The sequence below is a fragment of the Denticeps clupeoides genome, chromosome 7 (assembly GCF_900700375.1).
Source record: "Denticeps clupeoides chromosome 7, fDenClu1.1, whole genome shotgun sequence".
NCBI lineage: Eukaryota > Metazoa > Chordata > Actinopteri > Clupeiformes > Denticipitidae > Denticeps > Denticeps clupeoides.
In genome coordinates this window covers 17,452,369-17,478,669 of record NC_041713.1, presented here as the reverse complement: position 1 = coordinate 17,478,669, position 26,301 = coordinate 17,452,369, and the positions used below count along the sequence as shown (strand labels likewise).

General features: G+C 46.6%; 1 protein-coding gene across 4 annotated transcripts in view; it reads left to right on the top strand.

The window, feature by feature from the left end:
- The first annotated feature begins 10,887 nt into the window (after positions 1-10,887).
- Positions 10,888-26,301, top strand: part of adgrl1a (adhesion G protein-coupled receptor L1a) — a 113,462-nt gene continuing 98,048 nt past the window's right edge. For all 4 annotated transcript variants that reach the window (XM_028985091.1, XM_028985089.1, XM_028985090.1 and 1 more), the window contains exon 1: positions 10,888-11,336. The gene's annotated coding sequence lies outside the window, so the exon portion shown is untranslated. The remainder of the gene's footprint in view (positions 11,337-26,301) is intronic.

The following is a 26,301-nucleotide window of genomic DNA, read 5'->3' as shown; positions in this document are numbered from 1 at the left end:
AGGAATATATGGTGTATGTGTGAGGTTTGTATGTAGATGTGTGAGGAATATATGGTGTATGTGTGAGGTTTGTATGTAGACGCATGAGGAATAGATGGCGTATGCGTGAGGTTTGTATGTAGATGTGTGAGGAATATATGGTGTATGTGTGAGGTTTGTATGTAGATGTGTGAGGAATATATGGTGTATGCATGAGGTTTGTATGTAGATGCGTGAGGAATATATGGTGTATGTGTGAGGTTTGTATGTAGATGCGTGAGGAATATATGGTGTATGTGTGAGGTTTGTATGTAGATGTGTGAGGAATATATGGTGTATATGTGAGGTTTGTATGTAGATGCGTGAGGAATATATGGTGTATGTCTGAGATTTATATGTAGACGCATGAGGAATATATGGTGTATGTGTGAGGTTTGTATGTAGACGCGTGAGGAATATATGGTGTATGCGTGAGGTTTGTATGTAGATGTGTGAGGAATATATGGTGTATGTGTGAGGTTTGTATGTAGATGTGTGAGGAATATATGGTGTATGTGTGAGGTTTGTATGTAGACGCATGAGGAATAGATGGCGTATGCGTGAGGTTTGTATGTAGATGTGTGAGGAATATATGGTGTATGTGTGAGGTTTGTATGTAGATGTGTGAGGAATATATGGTGTATGCATGAGGTTTGTATGTAGATGCGTGAGGAATATATGGTGTATGTGTGAGGTTTGTATGTAGATGGGTGAGGAATATATGATGTATGTGTGAGGTTTGTATGTAGACGCGTGAGGAATATATGGTGTATGTGTGAGGTTTGTATGTAGACGCGTGAGGAATAGATGGAGTATGTGTGAGGTTTGTATGTAGATGTGTGAGGAATATATGGTGTATGTGTGAGGTTTGTATGTAGACACATGAGGAATATATGGATGTGAGGTTTGTACTGTGACGGGGTGAGGAATATATGGTGTATATGTGAGGTTTGTATGTAGATGGGTGAGGAATATATGGTGTATGTGTGAGGTTTGTATGTAGACGCGTGAGGAATATATGGTGTATGTGTGAGGTTTGTATGTAGACGCGTGAGGAATAGATGGAGTATGTGTGAGGTTTGTATGTAGATGTGTGAGGAATATATGGTGTATGTGTGAGGTTTGTATGTAGATGTGTGAGGAATATATGGTGTATGTCTGAGGTTTGTATGTAGATGTGTGAGGAATATATGGTCTATGGGTGAGGTTTGTATGTAGATGCGTGAGGAATATATGGTGTATATGTGAGGTTTGTATGTAGATGCGTGAGGAATATATGGTGTATGTCTGAGATTTATATGTAGACGCATGAGGAATATATGGTGTATGTGTGAGGTTTGTATGTAGACGCGTGAGGAATATATGGTGTATGCGTGAGGTTTGTATGTAAATGTGTGAGGAATATATGGTGTATGTGTGAGGTTTGTATGTAGATGTGTGAGGAATATATGGTGTATGTGTGAGGTTTGTATGTAGACGCATGAGGAATAGATGGCGTATGCGTGAGGTTTGTATGTAGATGTGTGAGGAATATATGGTGTATGTGTGAGGTTTGTATGTAGATGTGTGAGGAATATATGGTGTATGCATGAGGTTTGTATGTAGATGCGTGAGGAATATATGCTGTATGTGTGAGGTTTGTATGTAGATGCGTGAGGAATATATGGTGTATGTGTGAGGTTTGTATGTAGATGTGTGAGGAATATATGGTGTATATGTGAGGTTTGTATGTAGATGCGTGAGGAATATATGGTGTATGTCTGAGATTTATATGTAGACGCATGAGGAATATATGGTGTATGTGTGAGGTTTGTATGTAGACGCGTGAGGAATATATGGTGTATGCGTGAGGTTTGTATGTAAATGTGTGAGGAATATATGGTGTATGTGTGAGGTTTGTATGTAGATGTGTGAGGAATATATGGTGTATGTGTGAGGTTGTATGTAGACGCATGAGGAATAGATGGCGTATGCGTGAGGTTTGTATGTAGATGTGTGAGGAATATATGGTGTATGTGTGAGGTTTGTATGTAGATGTGTGAGGAATATATGGTGTATGCATGAGGTTTGTATGTAGATGCGTGAGGAATATATGGTGTATGTGTGAGGTTTGTATGTAGATGTGTGAGGAATATATGGTGTATGTGTGAGGTTTGTACGTAGATGCGTGAGGAATATATGGTGTATGTGTGAGGTTTGTATGTAGATGTGTGAGGAATATATGGTGTATGTGTGAGGTTTGTATGTAGATGTGTGAGGAATATATGGTGTATGCATGAGGTTTGTATGTAGATGCGTGAGGAATATATGGTGTATGTGTGAGGTTTGTATGTAGATGTGTGAGGAATATATGGTGTATGTCTGAGATTTATATGTAGACGCATGAGGAATATATGGTGTATGTGTGAGGTTTGTATGTAGATGCGTGAGGAATATATGGTGTATGTGTGAGGTTTGTATGTAGATGTGTGAGGAATATATGGTGTATGTGTGAGGTTTGTATGTAGATGTGTGAGGAATATATGGTGTATGTGTGAGGTTTGTATGTAGATGTGTGAGGAATATATGGTGTATGTCTGAGATTTATATGTAGACGCATGAGGAATATATGGTGTATGTGTGAGGTTGTATGTAGATGCGTGAGTGTCATGATTGCTGGACATGGTGAGGAAGAAGGACGCATACGCACGACGTCATGAGACAGGGGTTTAATACAGGGGAAACATCACCAAACAGTGACCCGACTGCAAACAGACATGAACAGGGCAGCTTTGTACATTTAGACTCAGGTGATAACAATCAGGGAACATAACACACTAACATGAATCTCCGGTCTGAACTCTGGACCCTGAGTAACCCCTGCCGGACCGGATCATGACATTAACCCCCCTCCTAGGCACGACACCCGACATCAAAAACTGTCCATGAAAGGGGGGAGGAAATCCATAAGGATGAGTGGCGGCTGTCTTGCACCGGCGGCTTTAGGCCCGGGCCAAAGCACGGGTCATCCGTGAGGGACCGGCATCCTGTCCGCCGTCCACTGTACTCCGTCAGTCCCCAGCTCGCCATGGCATGGAGCTTGGCAGGGAACTGGAGATTACCGGAGGTGCGTCGCTGGAATCCGGACGAGACGGCGGCATCGGGGGACTTCCATATACGGAACCTTGGAACACCACCATGCATGGGATTATCGGGAAGGTGTCCTTGACCATCCGAAATGGCTGGACATGGCAGGGAAGCAGGATGCATACGCACGACGTCACGAGACAGGGGAAACATCACCAAACAGTGACCCGACAGACACAAACGGGGCAGCTTTGTACATTTAGACACAGGTGATAACAATCAGGAAACATGTTAACACAAGACTAACATGAAACTCCGGTCCGATCTCCGGACCCGGAGTAACCCCTGCTGGACCGGATCATGACAGTGAGGAATATATGATGTATGTGTGAAGTTTGTATGTAGACACGTGAGAAATATACTCCTCATAACTGCATGTCACGCAGATATTAGTATTTTCATTTTAAAATTATGTAAACACCAATCTAAGCTTTTCAAATAGTTTAAAATGGCATTAGTATAAAAAGTGATATGATGTGAGCCTATACATGATGGTGAAAAGAGTTGTTGCATTAAGTCCTGCCTTCTGTTTAAGTAGAAAATGCCGCTGGTTTTTGCCCAAAATTGTCCTGATCCTGCATTAATCCTGGGCAGGGTGGGCTCCATTAGCATAGCCAAGGTTTAGCTGGAAGCTAATGCTCTTTCTGAGCGGCTTGGCTCCTATAAAGCATGTAAGTTAAATTGGATAATTCCATCACTGTCTGCCTCTGAGCGCTTCTGACTTCGACGCCCTTCGCTTTCATTCTGCTCCTCTTCACTTTGAGGGAGGTTCATTATGGGATAGATCTTCAGGTTTGTTCAGTCCTGCCAACTGTGAAGGCTAACATTAATTTCTGAAATTAAGAGTTTGCATGAGGGGGGAATATATTAAAAGATCTATGGTGGAGCTGAATAATCAAAGAAGTAGATCAAACATGCTACAAACGATTTTCTTGTTTTTAATCATTAATGCTCTCAAAGTGCTGCTAATAATAAGAGTTATTATTTATTTCAGAGTGTGTAAGAATGGTAAGGGTGAGATAGACTGGGTCAGAGAAAATGTACTATAATGCCTAATGCCGTGCCTGTACAAGGCCCTAAACATGAGATACATGGGTTGGTGGTAGAGGGATCTAGTCAGTGGGTTAAAGGCATCTCAGGAGGCTAAAATAGGTATTCCTGGGCTGCGCTTGTCCCTGTGTCATGTGGCCGTGGGATTATGATCACCATGCACTTGCATGAATGTAGCTAGGCAAGAGTTTTTTTTTTATTTTAAAGATGCATAGCAAAGATGCATAGTGGTTATTTATACAGTACAGGCCAAAATTTTGACACACCTTCTCATTCAATGTGTTTTCTTTATTTTCATGACCATTTACGTTGGTAGATTCTCACTGAAGGCATCAAAACTATGACACATGTGGAGTTATGTACTTAACAAAAAAAGGTGAAATAACTTAAAACATGTTTTATATTCTAGTTTCTTTAAACTAGCCGCCCTTTGCTCTGATTACTGCTTTGCACACTCCAACAGTCTTGAAGGAGTTCCCAGAGGTGTTTAGCACTTGTTGGCCCCTTTGCCTTCACTCTGCGGTCCAGCTCACCCCAAACCATCTAAATTGGGTTCAGGTCCAGTGACTGTGGAGGCCAAGTACATAACTCCACATGAGAATCTACCAACGTAAATGGTCATTAAAACAAAGAAAACACATTGAATGAGAAGGTGCGTCCAAACTTTTGGCCTGTACTGTACGTCAGCGCCACATTTATCTGACCTTGAAAATTGGATGTTGTGTCATTTTTTCCCTTGTGCTAAATAAAATTTGCAAGAAATATTGGAAAGGATGACCAAACTTCCAATCCAAGCCTTTATTGTGTACATGTAATTATATCCAAAACCCAGAACAAGATATTCAAGATAGTCTGTCATGTACCCAGATGCCTCATTTTCCTTCATTTCACCTACATTTCCCTCAGCGACCATCACAAATCTTGCACGTTGAATGGCCACGCCTTTCTCACCGGTTTATTTCATGCATTCATGCATTCTGAACTAGTGACTGTGGCATTCAGTAAACCCTCCCCCACAGCACCCGGTCTCATTCATCACCAGGAAAATACAGTTAAACAAACCAGCTACTCTGTCCTACAGAATGAAGTGTTTGTTTTCCTAGCAGCGCCTGGTACGGGATGCCTGATTGAGGCACAGCTGGGATTTGAACCCCTGTCTGTGTTCTGCAGAGCTACTGTAAAATTGCCTGCTTTGAACCTCTGCCCCTATTTGATCAATTTTCCTTCCCATGCACACATCATCTTGCGGGGTTTTGCACTGCGGAGACAAGACAGTCGACCTGTTGCCCTGCTCCTCCTCTGTACGTTTTTCTGGAGGGACTTCCACAGCGCCACCTCTGCCCATCATGTCTTATTTCCCTCTCACATGGGCAGCCGCTCGCCACCGTCCCTTTACGCTCCAAAGTCTCCCGCCACCTTCGGTTGGTTTTCCATTTGTTTTTCTGAGCTGTTTGTTTCGTTTTGTTTTTCAGCCTCTTAAGTGTCCTGGGGCCACAATTCAGGAAAACTTCAATATGCACGAAAGTTCCACTTTGTGCTGAAAGCTGTCTGGGCGCCTCTCTCCATGCCGCTCCAGTCAGCTCTATAACGAGCTCAGTTTTCAGCCGAGCACAAAGCGCTCTCCGTGGTGCTGGGATCCGGCTGAGCTGTTGGGATTGTTGAATGGAATTAAAGGTGAGCAGCAGCGCCATGTGTGCGATTAAATGGAACTTATCGGAGACATCAGGGCCCTATCTGCTGGTGGCAGATTCACCGTGGTGGACGACTGGACGGACGGAGATCTATTTTTACACATGTCTGTCGTGTAACAGTGCTCATTTTCTAAGATTTCATGCCCACATTCATGCAAAGTGTATGGCATTTGCAAATGATTTACATTTTCAAAGCGCTGCAATAGATGCGCCTTGTGTAAGTATTTACAAAATACTTGAGGGTGGTAGTAGCCTAGTGGGTAACACCCTCGCTTATGAACCAGAAGACCCAGGTTCAAACCCCACTTACTACCATTGTGTCCCTGAGCAAGACACTTAACCCTTAGTTGCTCCGGGGGGGACTGTCCCTGTAACTACTGATTGTAAGTCGCTCTGGATAAGGGCGTCTGATAAATGCTGTAAATGTAAATGTAAACTGATAAAACAAGAAATAATCACTTCAGAATCTGTATACACTTTTTGTTGGTGTGCAATTTAGCCAGAAAATCTGGCTAAAAACAGCCTCTAAAATGAGAGGAGCTCAAAGTGACAACAGCTCTCATCACGCCATTTCCAACAACAACATTTATTTCTTATATAACCCCAAATTGCATACAGTATGTCTCAATGGGCTTTGACAGGCCCTTCAGTTGACACCCCCGACACTTTGATCCTTTCTGCGCACAAGAAAATCTCCACTAAAAACTCAGGGACAAAAACAAAGACAGAAACCTTGGGAAGGAGTGAATCAGAGAGGGACGCCCTTCCAGGGTTGAGTAAGCCTGCAATAGGCGTCAGTGAAGGGTTGGTACTGATTTATCCATGATTTGTCCACTTCCTCATTCTGGAAGACCTAAATCGCACACCTATCAATTCGTCACATGTGCAATGTAGTGCAAGCAGTGTGGCCAGACACCTAAATGCCAAAACACACACTAAAGTTGTCCTTTAGTAACTATTCTCAAAAAACTATTTCTCACAAAAATATCAAATAAAAAAAGCCCAGTCTGACATGACTGAGACCCTGTCTTCTCCCGCTTGCTGATTTGTGTTGTGCTGAGGACATATTTACTGTAGTTAGCATGATACCCGTCCGGCCTTATAATACCACCATGTTCCACAGGTGAGTGACTATGAGCTTGACAAGTAGCTCTGACCTTTTATCAAAGCAAACACCACACTTGTACTCCTGCCATGACTACATCCAAAAAGGCCTACCAGTTCTACCGTCAAATTAGAGTAGAGTAATTAGTAAAAATACCTGCAAGGGAAATTCTAGTGCTAAACACAGGCGCTTTACAGGATCTCACAAAAGTGAGTACACCCCTCACATTTTTGTAAACATTTTATTAGACTAGGCAATATTTACGGAGAGAAACTATTCTTTTTTCCGATCCTCAGAGAGTTCTTTGTTCCTCAAGACCATGTAACACTAACAAGTCACATGACATCGGGGAGGGAAAATGGTTAATTGGGTACAGTTTGGACATCTAAAATTTAAAGAAAGCGATTGAAATTGTGAAACACAGTGCACACAGTGAAATGTGTCCTCTGCATTTAACCCATCACCCAGTGGGCAGCCATGACAGGCGCCCGAGGAGCAGTGTGTAGGGACGATACTTTGCTCAGTGGCTCCTCAGTGGCACCTTGGTCCTCTTTCTTACCCACTAGGCCAACACTTAGGGGTGTACTCACTTTTGTTGCCATCAGTTAAGACCTTAATGTCTGTATATATACCCCCTTATACAAGCTGTGACTATTTTCCATTGTATCAAAGTGTCATATCTTCATTTTTTACCAAAAGAAAGATTTCACTAAATACTTTCAAATATCTAAGGGGCGTACTGACTTTTGTGAGATACTGCATTTGGCAGTTTTGTGCTTGGTTTGGACTCACCTCATCAATGTGTTATAAGCAAACAAAGATCAGTTGCTTTCCATGAACGAGATGTTCATTTGGAATGTGCTACTCGGGTGAAATACGTCGCCTGAAGTGGCAAAACCTCCTCTGTGCGGTCACTCTGCCGTGTTCATTTCCGCGCGGTCGCCTGCCAGAGCTCGGCCCGATTTACCGAGTCTGATAAAGAAGTCTAAGGCGTGGGAGCTGTGGAATGAGCGTGCTTGACACCGATCTGAGATAATTAACAGTCAGGTCTTCCTTTTCTCCCACTTCAACTCACTCCTTCCTGTCAATCAACAAGTCGCCGTGGACCACAATCCACGGGCACCGATAACAGTGGGAGCAGGGGGGGGCATAACAGAGAACAATGAGGCAAATTGTGAATGTTAAACCGCAGACTTTTGGCACTGGCGCCGGGGAAACAAGGATGCTGAAAGACGAGGTGAGCGGAGGAGAAGTCGGATCTCGTAATGGCAGCGAACAAAGCGTGGTGGCTTCCCCGGAGGAGGGTTGTGACGCACCTTTGACCCCCCGAGTCCCTCAACTCCTACCCCTCATCGCATGTCCACCCCTCATCGCTGCAGCCCGAGGTGCCTACACCGGGCCCCGAAGCCTTGGGAGATGCTGCTCAGGCCGTACGGGCTGGGAAGACACCGCTACCGTATGCGTGCACGATTGTGTGAGCGATAGAGAACCGAGCGCGAGAACCAGTGCGCATCAGAGAGGGGCAGGTCATCTACCCGTCCTCTCCACTCCTCTCCCTCCTACCCACCCAGCCCCCACCCCAAGAGCTGCGTACCTTCCACTGCTTTGAAATAAAAAAAGGAAAACATTTCTCCGAGCAATTTGCATTTCCATATGCCGCCAGTGGCGCCAGCGCGAGTGGATAATTGGGCTGAATGCGGTGACGCTGAGAGAGGAATAGAGAGAAGGCCATCTGAAAAAAAAAAAAAAAAAAAGGCAGCCATTACTGGGCGGTCCACCCCCCCCCCCGCCGCCACCACCACTCCTCATTTTGCCATCCTGCTCTCAGCCACTTGTGCCGCTGAAAAGATTTACCTTGGCCTCCCGTTTTCACTCTTTCCCTCAGTTTCACTCAGTCCCCCCGCCACCTCCCTCTCCTCCTCTCATCCATATTCATCCTGCGTCTCCCTCGATCTCCCTGTCACCCACAGCACAGCGTTAATACACCAATTAGCCCTGAGAACAGATAATGGACTATTTCATATTGCAAAGAACGAGAGCGAGAAAGAGAGAGAGAGGGAGGCATACGTAGAAAATAAAGGGGTTCGAGGAGACAGACACTGACACACAGTGTGTGTGTGTGTGTGTGTGTGTGTGTGTGTGTGTGTACTTCTTATATAAGTGTCCTGAGAAAGTAATGAGGCAGAGAAATAGATATGACTGATTTCTGGTTATACTGCACAAATAAATGATCAGTGGTGGGCGGAGTCTGTAAAAAGCTGTGGGGTCTCATGATGACGCGCCACCGATCATGTTTGTTTGGGGGCTGTAGACGCCAGCCCCACCCATTCCTTGAGGGACAAGGAGCTCTCAAGGACACCTCAGCTGTTTATATTTAAACATGTTTATATTTCTTGCCAATTTTTTTACGTTGTATCACCAGAACCAGGCAGATCAAGGCATTTAATTTTTTTGTCATGCTAATTTTGAAAGTTGTGTTTCAAGATTATTGGACAGATATTCCACATACCCCAAACTCAACTCAACTTACTAACTGATTTGTATATAATAAATAATTGCGTTTTTGTCGTTCACACACAGGCATGAAGAGCCTACATCTGGAGGGAGAACCTGGGCTGTGGAACTCTCCGTGGTGCTGACAGGGGCTTTCACGTACAGCGCTGTGAAAAAGTATTCGCCCCCTTTCTCCAACGTTGCGAGTTTGAATCCCAGTTCAGACCTTGTGTTTGTGTTGAGTTTGCATGCTCTCCCTCTGTTCTCTCGGTTCATCCGAGATGAATGTCCCCTAGATGAATTGGCCACTCCGAATCGACTTTTTGTGTTTACTACATGTTGTATTAATCTTTGTCTACTATGTAAATTTGTTTGATGGTCTGAAACATTTGAACATTTCATCAGAAAAGAGGGCCAATACATCACTGTAACTTACGCCATAATATTATCACTACTGACGGGTGAAGTGAATCACATTGTCGCACCACGGTGGCACTTGGCGGTGGGTCGACTATTTTAGACTGCATTTTATCTCGAAGCTGAAGAGATGGGCAAGTGTGACGATCTCAGTGACTTTAAAACGATTCAATTTGGGCTGGCTACACGATATAATGTTATGGCCGATCAAATGGCAATAAACAGTCCCCTGGAATAAAGGCATTCGGTGCAATTAAGAGCTCAATTACCGAGGCGCCAATCGGGCCGCAAGACTCCGCCCCCTGAGGCGCGTTCCCGCCAGAACACAAATCAAGCTGACGCGTAATTGGGACGCAACGTGTCACGACCGGAACGTCGTGGAGGCAGAGCAGGCGTGACAGGGACTTCTGGCATCTCGTGTTCAACTACGTGACGTGTGTTACGTCGGAGGGAACCCCTTCTTATTCTTACTCGAATTTAAAAACGAGGTTAAGTACGGGGAACGGGTGGCGATGTGCAAACGGCTGATGTCACGTCACGAGTGGGGGGAATAAAACACACGCGTCGCACCGTCCCTCCCTGGCCATGTCACCCTCGCCCCTCCGCAGGGGTATTGTAGTTTTTTTAAGCGAATGAAACAGAGTTTAATTTCTTTAATTTTTTAAATATTTTATTCTTATTTTCCCGCGCTCCGTATCGTAAATAAAGTGTCGCGATTACAGACCCAGCGTCCGTGGAAACTTCGACGGCTCGTAAAAAAAATACGCACCTTAACGCGTAAAGCCGAGCCGAACCGAACCGGGAAACGCGCCGCACGGGACTGCACCGCGAGTGCGTTCGACCCCGAAGAACCGGATTCGGGGTGTTCCACTGGTCTAGAACACCAGATCAAGCTGACGGAGAGAGAGAGAGAGAGAGAGAGAGAGAGAGGGAGGGATAGATAGAGAGAGAGAGAGAGAGAGAGAGAGAGAGAGAGAGAGGGGACCGGATTGCGGTGGAAGCTTTTTTTCGCTGTTCGGTTGGCTGCTGGTTATCTGCGTAACAACCACCAGTTGTTGAAGAAGAAGATGATGATGATGATGGTGGTGAAGGAATTCTGAGAGGGGGGTTCTACACGTTCTCTGCGTTCTGCGCGGGCTCCTCCTCGGACGTTTTCTTTCCTCTCCTTTATTTCCACTGCGGGCAGGATCTCCTCCATCACCGCCGTTTTCCGTAATATCGAACATCGGAGCCGCGATGTGGGACCTCCAGCCGCCCCGCTGCGCGCTGCTCGGCCGCCCGCCGCGGAACATGTCGGGCTATTAATTTTTCATCTCCTTTATGCGAGCGCGGAGCACGGAGGACGGAAGGAAGGAAGGAAGGAAGGAAGGAAGGAGGAAGAATGAATGAGCTCCACTGAGCGGCGGAGGAAGGAGACCGGAGGGGGAGGAATCGAGGTAGGACGCTGGCTTTGAAACGTTGCCCCGCGATGGCGGACTGGGGTAAACAGGACAGCCGCGCTTCGACTTTTATTCGCTCGTTTATTCGTTCGGACGCGCCGACTGGGTTCCAATAAAAACAGCGCGATCGCGCGTCGCCGCAAAAGGGGCATTTGGGTCATTTCTATCCCGCCCGATGTGGCCCGGGTCGGACGTGCGCCACCGTCCGCGATGCAACTTTACGAGCCGCGTCCGATCGGCCGAGGCCGTTCGTTCGTCATCATATTCATAAAAATAAAAAAAAGAATAAAGAAAGATGAACCCGGACGAGGCCAGGCGGACGTCGGGCGACCCCTGCGCGTCCGAGAAATGTCGCCCGGGTGGCGGTGGTGGCTTTGCCCTGTCTCCCTCTTACCTTCTACATTATGATTATTATTATTAATATTTTATACATCGTGAACAGGCTGGTTGCGTGTTATACAAGGAGGGAAGAAGAAAAAAATCCGCATTAGGACGCGACGACGCTGGCGCGGCTCTGCGTCTCTGATAATCCCCGTTCGCGTCCCGCCGTCACCCTGGACGTGTCACCCACTCAAGGTCCAGGGGTACGAGTTATTACTTCTCAACAATCGTGTCAATGTCTGAGTGCAAACTTTTTTTTTTTTTTTTTTTGATGAAAGGATTTTGAGAAGAATGGATTTATGTCTCTCTGTCAGCCTGTCACATAATCATCAGTAAAAATTATTCTAAGCTTTCAGCGGATGAATAATAGCGAGACGTTAGCCCGGTATTAATGATCCTCTCACTCATGACATGATGGCAGTAATCATGGTAAGATGTATCCCCCCCTCCGCCTGGCTCCCCCAGCACCCTGCACGATCCACGGGCCCCTGGCCATCTCTGAAGTGGCTCCAGTAACTCCTCCTGACGGCATTCGGACGTGTGTTGCTTCACCTCGCCGTGTGTCACCCATCCCACCCCAAAATCGTTTATTTATTTCTCTTTCTTTATTCTCCCTTCCGCATAATTCCACTTCAGCAGTGGAGCAGAAGGGTTCTGATGGGTCCTCCATGTTCCTCGGAGAGCCTGTGGCACACATGCACGGCCCTTTGTTGAGCGAGACGGTCGCTCCTGCTCCCCGTGGTCGTTCTGCCACACCGAGTAAATGGAGGAACGTACGTTTATTCACGACCCCCGTGTGCGCCACACCTGCCCCTGTGCGCATATATGCGACGCCTTGCAAGGCCACGTCGTTCCGGACGTCATCCCCAGACAAACCAATAAACAAATCGCGCCAACGTTGCCAGATGTGAAGATATGATCGTGCTCTCTGTGGTCCGGTGCTGAAAAACAGATGATCGAATCAGATCCCGGTCCTTCAGACCCCGTACGCCTCCTTATTTATCTAACGTGACGCAGTCCTAGGGAGGTATAAGCTCTAGAAGGTTGACCAGGGTGTGAGGGCATCTAGCTGGCCGGGTGCTTTTTGCATTTACAGTCGCTTGTAAAAAATGTCATGGGCCTTCACTTTATTGATTTAAGTCAAAAGTCACTAATGTGCATCGATGGCAAGTAGACGCTGTGCATTTTGTGGCGCACGTGCTTGGCGGACTCGGCATTTTTGCGGTGTTTGCGTAATTTTGTGCATTAAAGCCTTTACAAGGCGCCCGATTACATTCTGAATATGTTTACACGGTGCACAGCGGCAGAGATAAGGTCGCGAATAATAGGCCCGGGCCAGGAGGCTATACACGCGCAACAAGCCGAAATTGTCCCGGCCGTTGTGGTGGGGCACAAAGGCGCCGGGAACGGTGCGTCCCCGCCGGGGGCCGCGGCGGCGTGGCGGCCTTTGTACGGCGGAGTGGCCCTGTGAATGCGGCGGCCTGTAACTGCGGGCGCCGAGAAGCGCGGCTTTTGTGTGCACTGAAGAGAGAGCAGGAGTGGGAAAAAAAGAAGAAGAAGAGTAGCTACATCTGGACCAGACGATTGGGATTTTCAGTGTTGGCGAATTGTCTGTGTGTGTGTGTGTGTGTGTGTGTTCATCACTGCACCATTGTGGTGAAGTGGAGTGGCTACAGTGCGGCATTCCCGATCAACAAGTGTGCACGAAGAGAAAAATCAATGACGGCTCTTTCTCATAAATTAAGCACGTGTTAAATTAGCTGTGTGTGGAAACGCCGCGGCTTGTTTTTGCGCCGCGTCTCCGGCTCTCGCCTATTGACTGTGAAGGGGGTCGCTTCGCTGCTCTGAAAGGTTCAAAGAGGTCCAATCAATGGAGCACTCAGCCACCGGGGCAGTTTACCTGGCCGCTGCCATTACATGTGGAGGGGGCTGCTGACGTCCCCCATCTAATGACCTCACTGTGCGGCCATTCGTCAAGACGATTTCAAAACTGCAGCAGTTTATTATGATCAATACACGGCACTAAAGCAGATTCGCGGCAGACCCGTTAATCAGGTCAATTAATACCATTCCGAGATAATCAGTCCAATTTTCTTAAGTGCTTTAAAGCGCTCATTTTAGCACGTCTTTTAGTACCGGTAAACTTTTTTTTTGCAACACAACAGTGCTTAACGTTCCAGCAATTTGCGTCTCATTTGTCATTTTTATGAAATTTGAATGGTCATTTATCGGGAAAAATCATGTGTAAGCGTGATATTTCAGCACCGGCCATTCAGTAACCCAAACACGTTCCAGGTCTTAAACGGGAACTAGGTGAACTTTTTTCGTACTAAACCGATTAAAGAAATGAACTACACAATTGGAAACGGGTAGCTTACAAGCTACAGTAAATGATGGACTCACGTGTTTATCCGCCATGCGGTGTTAGATATATTTACTTCTGCCTCTGCATTGACTCCTACCCCGGTGTTAATGTAAGAGGGAGGGCGTCGCCTTAAAACACTGAAGGAGAAAGGAAAGTGGCTCAACCTTCAACCAAGAGTAGAAATGGTGAGATGAAAGGAAACTGGGATCGACTGACCTAATTGCTCTGTCCGGTCAATGCTTATATGTTTTCACAGATTGACAGGACAGTTATTGGCCATGGTTAAGAGCGAGGCCTTCTAATTGGCCCAGTCCGGCCTTCTGAGTGGCTGGAGGCTGAGGTGGAGGTCCGGTGAGCCTTGAAACACACCGGTCTCCACACCAGTCATTGTCAACCCCCCTCGCTCGGCACCCGCTCTCCTTTCCGTGTTCATTACTTCTCCTGGCACCTCCTCGCTCGGATGGAAGGTCTTATCTCTCCTCGGTGTGCTCAGGAGGACTTCTCTTTACATGCTCGACTTGCTGTTGGGCACCAGCGATGCTTTCAAATGAATTAGTGCAGAAGATGTTGGCGAGGTCCTTCCCACAATTAGCCATCGGTGCATCCGATGAGGTGCTGCTGGGCCGAGGGACAAAAAAAACAAAAAAAAAACTTGAACAAAGGACAACGGCGGATGCCGACAAGCCGGAGATACGGCTGTTTTTCTTCTGAGCAAGGCTGGGAAGATTCGCTACCTGGAAGTCTCTCGCGTTATTAGAATCTGTGTTGTTTTTCGTTTCACTGTGCTTCCCCCTGGACTGTTTTGGCATGTTTCTGATGTGGATGTGTGTGTGTGTGTGTGTGTGTGGCAGCGTGTGTGTGCTTGTATGACAGGGAGAGGAAACACCATGGGGAAGCAACAAGGGACTGACAGCAGCTGTTTGTGGAACTGGGGGGCGGGAGGGGAGAGGTGGAACGGAAAGTAAGGAGTAGTGGGACTTGTGGGAGCCGTTTGGATAGAGCCGTGGAAGGGCATCGTCGGAACGAGTACAAAAACATTAAGCATCGTGTCAGAAGACAACAGGAAGAAAAAGAGGGTGTTGCCAAGCGAGGAAATATTTACCCCCGCGCTGAAAAAGACTGATAGCGGGAGAGAGGGGATCAGACAATACGCACATGAGCAGGGACAAAGGATGGATTAAGAATTCCGAAACGCTCCGAGGACACGGCGGAGCCACCTTTTCCCGGCTATGTTCCCTCTGTTGGCGAGGCCTGCAGCAGACTCTCCTCAGGGTAGCTGGGCAAACATATGAAGTGCAGCGTGTACAGCGTTCATTGGTCTTATAAAAGGCTGATCGATTACTTTTCCTTTATATATATGTATATGTGTGTGTGTATGTATGGATGTATGTGTGTGTATATAAACACACACACACACACACACACACACAGATATATATACATAAATATACATACACACACACACACACACACATATATATATATATATATATATATATATACACATAAATATACATATATACATACACACACACACACACACACACAGATATATATACATAAATATACATACACACACACACATATATATATATATATATACACATAAATATACATATATACATACACACACACACACATATATATGTGTGTGTGTGTCTCAATTAAGCAAAAAAAAGCCTTTTCACTAATCTGTAACATTTTTCATTGTATCATTAGCCGCAGTATTGAAACTGGTCTGATATATCGGGAGTGCTGTAGTGTCTGCCATATTAACAGCAGGTTCTTGCTCAAATTTGTGATTGGATTGAGAAGTATGAAATGTGAAGGCCAGTGGTCTGTTAAATCATTCCTGAACCGTTTAGCTGTGTGGCAAACACCTTCCCCGGCGAAGATAGGTACCATGAGGGTGTACTCGACAATGTCTTTTGTAACCCAAGGTTTCCATGCAGAACGTTGCCCGCCGTCCCGGTGCCGTGTCTTCAACGTCACAAACACACACAGCTGTGGTTCATCAGAGCAGGTCAACGTCTTCCACTGCTGGAGGCTTCGGTTCGCACCCTGTAATGTAACATCTTGTGTCGTCACTCGCTTTTCAAGAATTTAATAACGTCCCATTTTAGAACATCACCAGGTTGTTCTTGCACAGCATTGAGATCATCGTGTTGTGCACCCATGCACCTTGCATTTGCATGTTTTTTCATTAAAGCAATGGTTTCTTTTGCACTCATCCAACTAATAAATTTATATAAATGAAAAACAGAAGAAATTTCTCTAGTGCTCTTGATCTCTTGCACTATTTGATTACTGTGCAATCAAATAGAATTGAGCTCTTCCCCAGTGATGCACAGATGTAAATGCCATTTGTAATGCTCAGTCAGACCCCAACAAACCGCTCAAGTTGGATGGAGTGGAGCGTACAGACCTGTGTACTCACACCAGCACCACACATTCATCCCATTGTTTCCTGACAAGAGCGCGCAAAAATAAATAAAAAAAAATAAAGCGATGCATTGTGCATTTTTAATGATTGCATCACATTATCTAATGTCCTCGTCCATTACCTCGCTCCGCAAGCCGTGACCTCTAATGACAGCGCCGAGCACTGCAGCCCGCGCCAGCCCGCAGTGGCGTTTCCAGTCAGCTCACTACAAACCCACCACTCTACCAACCACAGCCACCACTCTATCACCACGCTGGTCGCTCTACCATTCATACCTTTTTTGTTCGGCCTTAATGATTTTTGGAGACCAGCCACACATTCGATCTCTTTTTCATTTTTTCTTTTTTTCTTCTCCCTTCTTTCTTGGCCTCTCTGGGTCTTCGATGCGCACATGACATTGAAATTCCTTTGGATGCAAAGGGTTTTTTTTTTTTTTTTTTTTTTTTTTAGCTTTCCATTTCCGACTGACTCCTTTGCTTCCTTTATGACTTGATTTATTTGAAGGATTGGTTTTATTGATCCATGGAATTAATGTGGCAGCGGCATAATCAGTGTTGCGGAACAGTGTTGAATTTAACATCTTTCTGCGTTCGGCTGGGTTCAGTGTGCGCCATCGACCCGGTTATCCCCACTATTTATCCAACTATTTGTCTGAGGACTGATTAATTCTCTCTCTCTCTCTCTCTCTCTCTCTCTCTCTCTCTCACTCTCTGGTGTGTGGGTGGGTGGGTGTATGCACGGCGGCGGTGGCGGTGGTGGATTTGGGGGGGGAGTGGTCACCGAAAGAGACCGTGCCAGGCTTAACTGGTGATTGCATCCATTAAGATCTGCATCTTTACCTTTTTTTACCTGTTCCAAGAAAACAACACACCTCGGCAACCTTTGCACGTTTCTAATCACTTTTCTGTCCACACACACACACACACACACACACAGCATGCCCTGTCCCACACTGGGAGGTCTGTCAGAGCTCCTCTGCTCAGAGCCGAACAGGGATCCCGGTTCTAGAACTAATTGGCTCTGGTGAACTGATGATAGACGCAGATCGGTCTTGACACGTGTCTCTTCTGATTGGTCGGGAGAAAAACATTGGTTCGGAGATGTTTGTTTTGTCTCATTAAAGGGAGGCACGCAGGTCTCCTCCATGTTCTCCCGTACCTCCGCCCTGCCAGAACAGGCCCATAAGTGAGTGGATGGTGAAGTGGAAATGGCGGTCGTCCTTTTAGGGCCTTCCAGACTGCCGGTCGGTACGCCGAGCCACAAGGTCGTCCGTGTTACGGAGCAAAGTGGTGGTCCGTGGAGACAGAGCGCCAGATCCGCGTTGTCCACCACGGTGTCACCTTCACACAAAACGCCCACCTGGATTCACACCCCGTCCGACATTCGTCCAACATTCACCAGAGTCCTTGCCTTTGACGGGCCCACAATTGATCCTTTTTTTCTTTCTAAAGCGCGTGAAACTTTGCGCAGTACCACGTGCCGGTTCACGCGGAAGGGGAGGGGCGGCGAGTGTAGGCAGGGCAAGGGTTTATGGGGTCCGTACCGCTGGCACGATTCCCATTGGCTGGAATTAGCGGGCGAAGCAAACAAACAAATTACAGGGAAACAAACAGAACGAGTAATGAGCATGTAGTGACACGTAGAAACTGCTCTCCGCAGGGTGGAGGGAGGGAGGGAGGGAACAGGGGGGAGGGGGGGGGTTGGCACAGCAGAGTGCATCCGCTACCCTTAATCTGCACTTGGTCCCCGTCCTCCCCTCTGCCCCTCGTTTTTTTTTTTTTTTTTTTTTTATCCCCCTCATCCCGGGGTATTGGCAGTGGAGGCAGATGGGTGGATGATGGATGTGTGGTGATAGACAGCAGGGTGATGGATGGATGGCTGGATGGCTGATAGGGGATTAGCGCAGTGCTGAGGCCGCTGCGCTCGGGCAGATGGCTCGCTGATAGATAGATGAAACCGACGAGGAGATAAACAAGAGAGCGCTAATCCACGTCCCTTTGATGGACAGAAAATCAAAGCCAGGCAAAAGAGAGGAGGGGAGGTGATGGAGACGAGAGAGTAGCAGACAGGAGGGTCCTGAACTCGGTGAGGTGTCGCATGTTCAGGGGTCCAGGTACTTCTGATAGGTGACGTCTCAGAGCAAGAGGCTAGCATGTGTGCGATTTTGTCTTATTGAGGACCAAATGTCCTCACAAGTACATGATACTACACAGAAAAAAATGCGGACCTCCCGCTTGTTCTAACAACAACTTGGGCCTGGTTTTTTGGACTCTAGACACTAATGTCACACAACATGTCCTCAAGATACAAACAAGGAAGGACTGCTTGATTGTGAACTTTAGTTTTAAAAAGGGAAGGAGCCCATAGGGACATTCTAGGCAAACCGAACACTCTTTGCAAACACTCCCCATGCACTACGACTTGTAAAGCACCATGAATGGCTGCTTTGGTCATTTTTTTGGTTATTTCGCAACAACAAAAAAGACTATTTAGCAAAAATAAACCAAAAGGGCCTCCAGTTGACGGTAAAAGTCCACATTTGTGCATATACTACTAGATTAAGGGCTGAACGAACGCTATAAGACTAGATGACAATTACGTAATTTATATATATGCACACGATGTTTCTGAGGGTGGGCCTCTGAGAGAGAGCATATCGAATTGTGTCCCTCAGGGTAACCCTCTGTCATTCTTGGCCATGCTTTTTTATTTCTTACTCATGTGTGGCCGACCAGCCGTGGAATCCGTAATTAGAAAGGTGTGTGTGCGTAGCTGCCATTGTCCGTAACAATGCGCGTGTGCGCGTGAGGTATAGAATGTCAGTGTGTTTGTGTGTGCGAGCGGTCGGGAGTGTGCGATGGAGCTTCAGCTGGTGTGTAAGATGCTGGAACGGGGAGGTGTTCTGAGACGAGCTCAGGGGCAGGCGAGAAGAGAGGGAATAAAGCGAGGAGAGAGAGAGTGGGACTGAAAGTAGGGCACGCTCAGCCCATCCTCACCTTATTATTGAGCGATAAGCTTTGTCTCACTTCCGACTCGCAGAAGACCCCAGGGGTGCTGGCATCGATCCTTCTGTGCTCAGAATTTACCCTGGTATCACCCATTTTAACACACACACACAAACTCATTCAGCAACAAAAACAAAGCCACAGTTTCATGCTTGGGAGAAAACACACACATTAATAGGCAAGATGAAATTATTCATGCCTGAAAAAACAACACACACTCATAAAAGCACACAGACGTCGGCCATCAGAGAACAGGCTTTTGTTTATCAGCTCTTTGATTTTTGGTCGCATGGATGACAACCTGATTAGCACTTAAAGCAGCCCGTAAATCTGCTGTTGGAGCAGGAAGGGAATAATCCCCCCGCGGCAGGAGCCGGGGCTCAGGGACAGCGGAGGAGAAGGAGGCAGCGGCCTGAGAGAGTGAACCTACAAACGAGGCAATGGTTTTGTGAATGAGTGATGAGTGATGAAGAAAGTGAATGAATGAGTTAAGAGGAGTGAATACAGCTGTAAGCCACAACAATAAAACCGCTAATAGGTCACGTGAACAACAGAGATGGTCTTGTGAAGATGGTACCTTCATGGGGGGGGGGGGGGGGGGGGGGGGGGGGGCAAAGTGTTCGGATCTGAGATGCTTGATGACTGAGCATCACCAATACATCAGCTTTTCACACACACTCTCACCTATGGGCCACTCAGTCTGTTAGAGTGTGTAAAACAAACCTGGGAACTCAACACACACACACACACATATATATATATATCTCAGTCACATTAATTTAGACACTTTGTAAAGACAATAATAACTTTAATCTCCTTCTCCAAACAAGACAACAGCTATGTTAGAATAGAGCAGATGGAAACCCTTGGGCAGTCATGTGGAGGGGACAATATACCCATAAAAACTACATGGTCCAGGAATGGTTTGAGGAATGTGATGTTGATTTGACCTCCACATCTTTTTAAATCTGTCCATGGAGGCCCATTTCAAAACTGGACTTAAAGCACCTGCTGCAAGATCTTGGGTTCTAGATACCACTGGAAACCTTCAGTGGTCTTGTGGACTCTGTGGCTCTGTGGCTTTTGGTGGCACCAAGGAGACCTAGACAACGTGGATAGCTCCGGTGTTGTGGCTGACCAGTGTGCACTGACGAGTGAGGGAGGCTGTGAGGGCACAGTAACCGGGACTGAGGGACAATATGCAAATGGCCGGCGGGTGTTGTGCGAGCGGGCGAGTAAGCGAGTGAGTAATGGAGGTTAGCGATGTGCGTGTTGACAGCGACTGTCAGCCTTGACCACGGCGACCGGCGCACCAGAGCTGCATGCAGAACGAGGCCGGGTGTGAAATACGGTGAAATAACCGGGAAGCGACACGGCCTTCCCCAAGGCCTTCCAAGCGCCCCCTTCAGCTTCCCACTCAGAAACTGGGAATCTTGGAATACGGAATTGCTTCTCCAGGCACGCTGCATTAAATGAGCCTTTAATTGGTTTGGGTTCAATCTGAACTCTTATTGTTGCGCCACGTTGGTGGTGCCTTATCCCTGCCCCTTGTTAAAAGCCTTCGGAGGGGTGACTAACAATGTGCTCTCCACACACACACACACACACACACACACACAGTGGAGGTCCTGCTTTGAAATCAGGCTCCAAATTAAACTCTATTAAACAACGATGCTGATGACATTATTTCGACAAGGATCCTTGACTGGCTTTAAGTGGGAGCCGTTATTCCGACTGATTCGCTCTCCCAGGGAGGAGCCCTCATCCACCGCGAGTCTTCCACCGCGAGTCTTAAGTCGAGGCGGGAAGGGATGTTTGTTCTTAGTTGGGGGCGGCAAACACAATTTATTCCGCACTCCAAGGCTCCTGTTCTTCGGGGATGCTGGCGTCACCGGTGGATGCGTATTTTCTTTCTGGGATTAACGACAGATAGACAATTAAAATTTAGCGTGGCAAAGCGCTCACCACCCTCGCGCGGTTTCTGCCCCTATATCTACTATAGTCCGACCCCCTCGGGTCCTCCCGCCTCATGCTTGTCCGGAGGTTCCACTGTTTACATCGGATCGCGTTTCGCACATCGATTTCCGCCACGTAGCAATTGAGACAGATTTCCCCGACTGTCACCACAGCGGTGAAGCTCGGGCAGAGTTTGTAAATGGGATTAGGCCTAAACGGAGTTTAATTTTCACCGAGCGAGTCTCTGGTGCCTGTCCGCCTCCCAGACGTCGCGGCGCGCTGCGTGCGCGTAATACGTGCAGATTTTTCAGCGCGGTGTGTGTTGCGGCCACGCAGGGGCCTAGAACAGGGACAAGCCCCGCCCACCCTGAGAAAAGAGCACCAGCAACTTACTGTGTATGATCGCTCGTGATGTCAGCAGGATTTTATTTCATTTTTTCCCCACAGCTGAACATTGAGGAGCTCTGGGTGTTCTGCTTCAGGTTCTGCTCCACGTGACCAGAATGATTGTTAAAACTAGGCAGGCACCATTACCAATTTATGGCTCATGCAGGGAACTTTTGAACCTGTTGGCGGCTTTTAATTGAGTTTGCAGGTCTCATCTGAGCACTAATTTGATTTGTTAAATCGTCCGCTAGCTAGTTATGGTGTTCGAGGAGGTTACAAAATCATTGCGTTACAGTTTTTTTCTTTATCAATTTAGGGTGCACACCTACTAAAGCACTGCATAGGTGGCTCATTAAAAAGCGGCACCTTCAGCCCCTGCTGCTGCACAAGCTGCTGGCTCCACGGCCGAGCCCGGGCACCATTCCTACCGACACGGAGCAGTGGGGCAACGTGTCCACAGAGGGTCTACGTCGGGAAAGGCAAATGTATGTCCTCCGGAAGATCTAGAGGAGTCTACACCATCCTCCAGTTCTCAACTCTGATGTGTCCATTAATCCTGACGTGGATGGCCCGTTCCGGCACGTTCTAACAGATTCTCGCAAGCGGCCATTTCGTCAGACTCTCGGATTCTTTAGTGCAAACTGGTCTCATTCTGAAGTAGTTGCTTGCAATGACAGGTTTTGGGTACACCAAACCTAGCTCCAATAAAAAAAAAAAAAATATATATATATATATATATATATATATATATATATATGATATAAAAAAATATGATTCTGGTGTTCTGCTTATCAGTTTAATGTCAGGTGTTGTTAGTTACTAGTTAGTTCTTTCATTATAAAAGTAACTAGATACCAAGCAAAGTTACTTAAATATGTTTAAATATGTTAAAAATGTTAATGGCGTAGCTACGCCTCCATCCTGGTTAGTGGAGGTCACGTTGGCCGCACATGGGTTTCCACCTTCTTGGTTCTTCGCTAGCTTCGATGACGCCTGAGACGATGAGAGGAGCTTCATCAGAGTTGAATTGCTTGTCACTGATTTGGATAGAGACTTTGTTCCCGGGCATAGCGTACATTTAACGTATGCAATGAAAAAGACAATTTCCGCCAAGTCTCTCCTGCGCTTTGTGTGTTTGTGTGAACCCCTCTGCCTCTGCCTCGGCTTACCAGAAATGTAACCTTCATCAGCACCATCATCACTTATGCGGTTGTCTCACTTGCAATGCATTGTGGTCCGTGTGAAATCCGTAAAAACTTGGACTGGCTCAGTGATGGTTAGAAACAGTGTCCTGTGTGTATGGCTAAGAATGAAGTTTGTGTGTGTGTGTGTGTATCTTTGATTAGTCGGTGTTCTGAAGTGCCTGCCAGTGATTGCGTTGCCTTTTCATATAACAGTGTCTGACCGCCACTGCAGCGGCGGCCGCCTGCTCATTTCTGCACTTTCCACTGTGGATCTGCTGAATTCTTGAGTGGGTCGGCTTTGTTACCGTCTCAGTGGCTTTCTCGCTGCTCATTTGCTGCACCCCTCCTGCCTTCCTTTTTTCCTCAGGCAGTCTGTCATTTCATTGTTTGACTAAGACTGCAGTGGGAAAAAAACACAGACACACACACACACACACACACACACACACACACCACTATTCCTGGAGAGAAGTCGTTGGAAGAGCTAGAAGCAGGTCCATGCATTATTTTCTCCTAAAATGTTTTCATCTGGACTTGATCGGGGCCGGTTGGTTGGGGTCTGAGATGAAATGGATAAGCGAAGGAATGAGCAAATAGATAAATGAATAAGTGCTGTCGAAGTGTGAATCGATGATTATGGATCGCGTTCGCCAGGCCTGCTGCGCCGCAGATGAAATGAACGTGGAGGCTCGGACCGCGGGGTTCTTTACAGAGTGGTGTGTGTGTGTGTGTGTGTGTTTATGTTGGGCAGCGTACCCCTGCACCGCATCCCCCGCTGCTGTTTTCCTAATGAATGCTGGTGGGTATTATTATATTTTTTTATGCTTCGCTCCCTTGCTTTTGTTCTTTTTTTTTTTTTTTTTTGCCGGACTTACACTAACATGATCAATACCTGAATTAATGTCGAAAGTAAGGAGACAAAGTGGCATGTGGCCGAGGCCCCGGTGGCTGGAATGAAAGCAGCGGAGTGCATGCAGGAGGTGTTCATTAATAATGAATATATTACAGTGCCAAACTGGAACACATTCATTTTTTTTTCTTGTTTCCAAGCCAACTGCCCTTTTTCCCCCTTTCTTTATAGCGGGCTATATTAATTACAGCCTTTTTTTAAAGTCGATAGGTCATGCTGTCTGGACTGGGTGGAGGAGGCAGCCGGGTGGGGGGGGTGCAGGTGGAGGATGTGATGGAGGTACAGAGTGACCAGACAGGCCACAAGTGGGGCGTGTTGGCTGTGGAGAAAAAAAACATTTGTGTGCTGGGTGCTGTGTGTGTGTGTGTGTGTGTGTGTGTGTGTGTTCAAGCTGCAAAGTATATCTAAATATCTAAATGGGAACTGTTTTTTCCAGAGATTTCAGGGTAGCAGATTTGCGATGTTTGACTGTCAGATAAAAGGGAATTAAACAGCGGATGTCTTGTCACACTGTGTAAAATGACGGGTGTGTGGCTAAATGTCGTCACCACACACAGTGAACTACTACAGCGGGCGCGGGACAGGGCTTATCCCACTGCAACACTGGACTGAATGGAATCGTTCATCTAGTTGATTACCTTACGGCAAATGCACACACGAAAGACAGGACCCGTCACAGCAAGACGCCACTCAGTAACGACCAATATGCCAATATGTACGTGTGTGAGTTCAATGTTGGTAGTATTGTTTGCTGTGGTGTGAGTGTAACTGATGTAGTTCTGTGAGTGTGAGTGTGTGTGTGTGTGTGTTTCATGGCAGTGGTGTTGTGTGTATTGTGTGTGTGCGTTTAATGTTGGTAGTATTGTTTGCTGTGGTGTGAGTATAACAGATGTAGTTCTGTGAGTGTGTGTGTGTGTGTGTGTGTGTGTGTGTGTGTGTATCATGGCAGTGGTGTTGTGTGTATTGTGATTGTGTGTGTGTGTTTAATGTGGGTAGTATTGTTTGCTGTGGTGTGAGTGTAACAGATGTAGTACTGTGTGTGTGTGTGTGTGTGTGTGTGTGTGTGTGTCATGGCAGTGGTGTTGTGTGTATTGTGATTGTGTGTGTGTTTAATGTTGGTAGTATTGTTTGCAGTGGTGTGAGTGTAACAGATGTAGTACTGTGAGTGTGTGTGTGTTTGTTTCATGGCAGTGGTTTTGTGTGTATTGTGAGTGTGTGTTTAATGTTGGTAGTATTGTTTGCTGTGGTGTGAGTGTAACACATGTAGTACTGTGAGTGTGTGTGTGTGTGTGTGTTTGTTTCATGGCAGTGGTGTTGTGTGTATTGTGAGTGTGTGTGTGTTTAATGTTGGTAGTATTGTTTGCTGTGGTGTGAGTGTAACACATGTAGTACTGTGAGTGTGTGTGTGTGTGTGTGTTTGTTTCATGGCAGTGGTGTTGTGTGTATTGTGAGTGTGTGTGTGTTTAATGTTGGTAGTATTGTTTGCAGTGGTGTGAGTGTAACAGATGTAGTACTGTGAGTGTGTGTGTGTTTGTTTCATGGCAGTGGTTTTGTGTGTATTGTGAGTGTGTGTTTAATGTTGGTAGTATTGTTTGCTGTGGTGTGAGTGTAACAGATGTAGTACTGTGAGTGTGTGTGTGTGTGTGTTTGTTTCATGGCAGTGGTGTTGTGTGTATTGTGAGTGTGTGTTTAATGTTGGTAGTATTGTTTGCAGTGGTGTGAGTGTAACAGATGTAGTACTGTGAGTGTGTGTGTGTTTGTTTCATGGCAGTGGTTTTGTGTGTATTGTGAGTGTGTGTTTAATGTTGGTAGTATTGTTTGCTGTGGTGTGAGTGTAACACATGTAGTACTGTGAGTGTGTGTGTGTGTGTGTGTGTGTGTTTGTTTCATGGCAGTGGTGTTGTGTGTATTGTGAGTGTGTGTGCGTGTGAGAAGCGGTGAGGTCTGGGCGTGGCTTTCAGGAAACAGGCCAGTGATTTGTGGGAGTATTGTATTTCTGTAATCTCCTCAGATCACATCAGCTTCAGCCAATAAGGCAACACTGAGCCAAATGTCACGCGGCTCTTTCTTCATCTTGCACTTCTGTCTCTCCCTCCCTCCCTTCTTTTTTTTTTACCTTTTGCTTTTTACTGCAGTAGGGAGCCAGGGCTGCTGCGGAGGGAAAGACTGTGTATGTGAGAGGAGGAAGAAAGGGAGGGAAAAGGAGGCAGGAAATGAGAGCTGGAGAGAGAGGGGGCAGCAGAAGAAGGGATCCGAACGTGGGTGGTTCTGATGAGAAGAGTACAGTACAGTTTGACTGCTCTACAGGCACACACACACACACACACACAC